This window comes from Peromyscus maniculatus, chromosome 3, assembly GCF_049852395.1.
Source record: "Peromyscus maniculatus bairdii isolate BWxNUB_F1_BW_parent chromosome 3, HU_Pman_BW_mat_3.1, whole genome shotgun sequence".
In the NCBI taxonomy this organism is placed as follows: Eukaryota; Metazoa; Chordata; class Mammalia; order Rodentia; family Cricetidae; genus Peromyscus; species Peromyscus maniculatus.
Genome location: NC_134854.1, coordinates 81,734,575 through 81,738,939, shown reverse-complemented (window position 1 = coordinate 81,738,939; position 4,365 = coordinate 81,734,575). Strand labels below are relative to the sequence as shown.

General features: G+C 43.4%; 1 pseudogene; it reads left to right on the top strand.

Annotated features, from left to right (window-relative positions):
- Positions 1-500: 500 nt before the first annotated feature.
- Positions 501-1,417, top strand: LOC143272368 (ornithine decarboxylase antizyme 2 pseudogene; annotated as a pseudogene).
- The last annotated feature ends 2,948 nt before the right edge of the window (positions 1,418-4,365 follow it).

The window sequence follows — 4,365 nt, the reverse complement described above, 5'->3', positions numbered from 1 at the left end:
CTGAACTGACAATTAGGGAGACTGTATGGGTATGACCAAGGCCGTCTGCTTATGTTATTCTTGTGTAGCTTGTTTTTTTCTTGTTGTTGTTGTTGTTGTGTTTTTTTTTTCCCCAACACTCCTAACAGAGAAAATAGGGACTGATTCTGATGCTTATGTCAACATTTGGCACCCTTTTCTCCTTACTGTGTTGCCTGGTCCAGCCTTAATATAAGGGGATGTGCTAAGTCTTATTGCAGTTAGATATGCCAGGTTTGGTTGATGTTCCTGGGAGGTCTGCTCTTTTTTGAAGGAAAACAGAGTAGGATTTGAGGCAGGTCAGGAGGACAAGAAGGAGAGGAGGGAGGTAAAACTGCAGATGGAATGTAAAAGTGAATAAATATAAAAAGAATAAAAAAAAAAGTTGGAGGCAGGCGCTCGCTGAGGCAAGAGGAGGGCTCCCGGCCCACGGCCTGACAGGGACTTAGCCCGCAGAGACCCCACAACCCCACACCCGCGCAACCCCACACCCACCCACTCGTCCACCTACCCACTCCCCGCGCTGCCTCCTCCTACCCTGAGCAGAGCCACTGAGGATGATAAACACCCAGGACAGTAGTATTTTGCCTTTGAGTAACTGTCCCCAGCTCCAGTGCTGCAGGCACATTGTTCCAGGGCCTCTGTGGTGCTCCTGATGCCCCTCACCCACTGTCGAAGATCCCCGTTGGCGAGGGGGCGGAAGGGATCCTTCTCTCTCAGCTCTAATATATAAGGACAAGAAGCTCACTGTAACCTAGGACCTCCCCATGAACGATGGGAAGCCTCATATGTCTATTTCCAGTATGAGGTCACCGAGGTGAAAGTCTCTTCTGGGACGCAGTCCTGTCCAGCCAGACCCTGTTTATAGAAATCCCAGATGGATTATTAGCTGATGGGTGCAAAGAAGGATTATTAGCACTGCTAGAGTTTGCTGAGGAGAAGATGAAAGTGAACCACGTCTTCATCTGCTTCAGGAAGGGCCAGGAAGACAGAGCTCCACTCCTGAAGACATTCAGCTTCTTGGGCTTTGAGATTGTGCGTCCAGGTCATCCCTGTGTCCCCTCTCGGCCAGATGTGATGTTCATGGTTTACCCCCTGGACCAGAACTTGTCTGATGAGGACTAATGGTCACAGAGGATGCTTTGCCCAAGAGCCACAGTGGGGCAAGAGGGGAAGTTAGGCAGCCCTGGGACAGATGAGAGTGTTTCTGGCTGTCTAGGGAAGGACACTGAAGGCTCAGGTTGAGGGTTGCCCTTTGTGTTCTCGGGGTTGACTCATTGAAATTGTTTTCCATAAAGAACAGTATAAGCATATTATTCACATGTAATCACCAATAGTAAATGAAGATGTTTATGAACTGGCATTAGAAGCTTTTTAAACTGCTCTATGGTGTGCTCCATCTAGCCTAAGGGAGGAAATTGCCTGGAGGGGGAGAGACTGCCTGGTCCAGGGGCAGGGGCTGGTGGGCAGCACTGTTAGGCTCGGGTTTCCTTGCGGTTGGGCTTTCTTTTTTTGGTTTTTAAGACTTAGGTATTTTCTTTCTTTGCTTCCTGTCACCCAGGGGCTCCTGAGTACAGGCTTTTTAGCTCCTGGGCAATGTCCTTGGGTTGTTTTTTGACACTCCACATTGGGCTTCTTGGCATTTTGTGTCTGGCCTGGTGTAAGCAGGTCTGACCTTGCTTTCTTTATAGCTTAGTGTTATTCTGGCATTTGGTTAAGCTCGCTTAATCTGTTTAATGTTACCAGTGCATTTTAAATAGGGGTATTGAAATTCACCCACCACCACCTGGGCTTTTTTGGGGTGCCTGGGACTTAAGAAACTAGCCTAACTACATCCCAAGTTACCACAGGAGTTCTTGCTTCCATGGCCCGGGCCCCAAGATCTCTTTTCTAGCAAGAGCTGAGAGGAAGCTTAGCAAACTCAGGGCTTGGGGTTTGTGGGGGAATCTGTTCTTAGGGGCTGGATGCCTCTGGCTGGCCAAGCATAGTACTGACTGCCTCCAAGCAGGCTCTAAGCAGTGCCTACTCTGCCGGGCTCAGGGTAGGCTGGACTGTAGAAGTGGCCTGCCCTTTACTGCTTCACCAAACAGCATGTTCTAAAGGGAAAAGAAGGGAGAGAGATCTACATTGGGTATGGGGGTGTCAGGTAGGCAAGTGTGTTGTGTTACTGTGTCAATAAACTGATTTAAAGTTGTGAAAAAAAAAGAATAAAAAAGAATATATTAATAAAAAATTAAAAATGAAAAAGATAGGAAGATCATTTTAAGAATGAGTCCATAGGCTCCTATATTTGAATGCTTAGGCATAAAGTAGTGGCACTATTTAAAAGGATTAGAAATATGGCTTGTTGAAGGATGTATGTCACTGGGGGTGAGCTTTGAGGTGTCAAAAGGCCATGCCAAGTCCAGAGGCGCTCTCTCTCTCTCTCTCTCTCTCTCTCTCTCTCTCTCTCTCTCTCTCTCTCTCTCTCTCTCTCTCTCTCTCTCTCTCTCACCCTCCCTGTCTTTCTCTTCCCCTTCAAATAAGGATACAAAATTCTAAGTTACTTTCCCAGGATCACATCTGCCTGTGAGCTGCTGTGTTCCCCACCATGATGATGATGAACTAAATCTGTGAAACTCTAAGCAAGCTCCCAATTAAATGCTTTCTTATACAATAGCTTCCGAGGTCATGATGTTTCTTCTCATCGATACAACAGTAACTAAGATATATTTCCAGGCTGTGTTGTTGAATGTATACTCCAAGGATCTCCATTTTTAGAGCCACATAAATACCAAGTAAATATATTCATCACAGAGATAAATCTACTCTGTGAATTTATTCATAGACTCTTAAGATCAACAAGTCCATTCTGAGCATTCACAAACTGGATACTAAATGAGGACTCTAGTGTATCTTATTTTAGGAAGCAAGTATAAGTACAATCTGTCACAGAAAAGAAATTAAGAAGAATGTGTGAACATTGTGCTCTTCATTCTCCATTTCACTAATTGGAGCAGAAGAATAAACAACTGTTCCTGAGACACCATGGAGATTTGTTATTTGTACTATTAAAGGTCAATTTTCAGTTAAATTTCTCTTCAAATTCATCTCAACTCTGAATATCACAATTCCAACTTCACTACTTCACTGCCAACCAAGATATGTGGAAAAGATTTAATCAAGGTCATGTGGTGCACAGTGGCTTTATTATTTTCATGACAAGTAATAGGAAAAAAAGTAGAAAAGAAACTGTCATCAATTTGGACTGGTTCCTTGACCTGACCTTTTCTAACGCCCAGCAAGGAGAAAATAATAAGACGATGGAAGTGTTGCCAGTGGTGCAAAATATAACTGAACTTGAAAAACCTGGACATTCACAAGGAAAATCTTCTCCATGGGTCAGATTTCACAATGCCAAGTGCAATGTGGACTTTAAGGAACAGACATTAAGGGTCATACTCTCTTGAAAAACCTACAAAACACAATACCAACAAGGTGTTAGTATGTACACATGGGTACAGTAGAGGAGCATGTGCTAAGCATGTCAACTAAATGTTTCCTATTTGATGTTGAAGCCCCCATTTAGTTCACAGGAAATGTGGGGGCAGGAATGTGGGTGTCCTCACAGGCTCAGATGTTTCATCACTTGGTCCCCAGGGTCTGGGGCTGTTTGGGAATGAGTGCAGCTCAATGACAAGCTATCCTTGGAAATGCCAATCAAAAACAAGTCTCATGTAATTTTCACCAGAGACAGAAAGTGCATTTTTCTAGAGGAGGTAATGCAATGGTGTAGAATCTGAGTGTTCATACCTTGCCCATTACCAAAAATATTCCAGTTGGATTCCCATGCTGTGTGATGCTCTAATCTTCAGAGCAGATCAGAATATTTTCTGAACACATGGTCAGACATATTTTTCGGTGTTTTAGTCTATCTCTGTGGGATTAAAGTTCACCACAATGGTAGAGGACACAGATGCAGGCAGAAATTTCATCCTGTAGCTGCCCCACTCAAAACTGTATGATGTAAACCACAGCAATTGCTGTGGTTTGGGAACTAAATTTCACAGGAAAATGCAGTACCTACACTAAATAGTCTACAAAATGTGATTGGCTATCAGAAGGTTGGAATGCTGTTGCAGGTCCAAAAGAGCCAAATTTTCTTAGGCTAACTTTGTCCCATTTAGTGGCCATAGTCATTTTTTTATGATTACCTGGGTAATTTCTTTGAAATGCATGAATAGAATTCTGCCTTCATCATTCACAAACATTCTTATCATACTTATGCAGGTCTCATATGGACATCTGACACAAATAGTAATGGAAATCTAATTTAAACTTAATTAAAATAAATTTAATTTTCTTCTG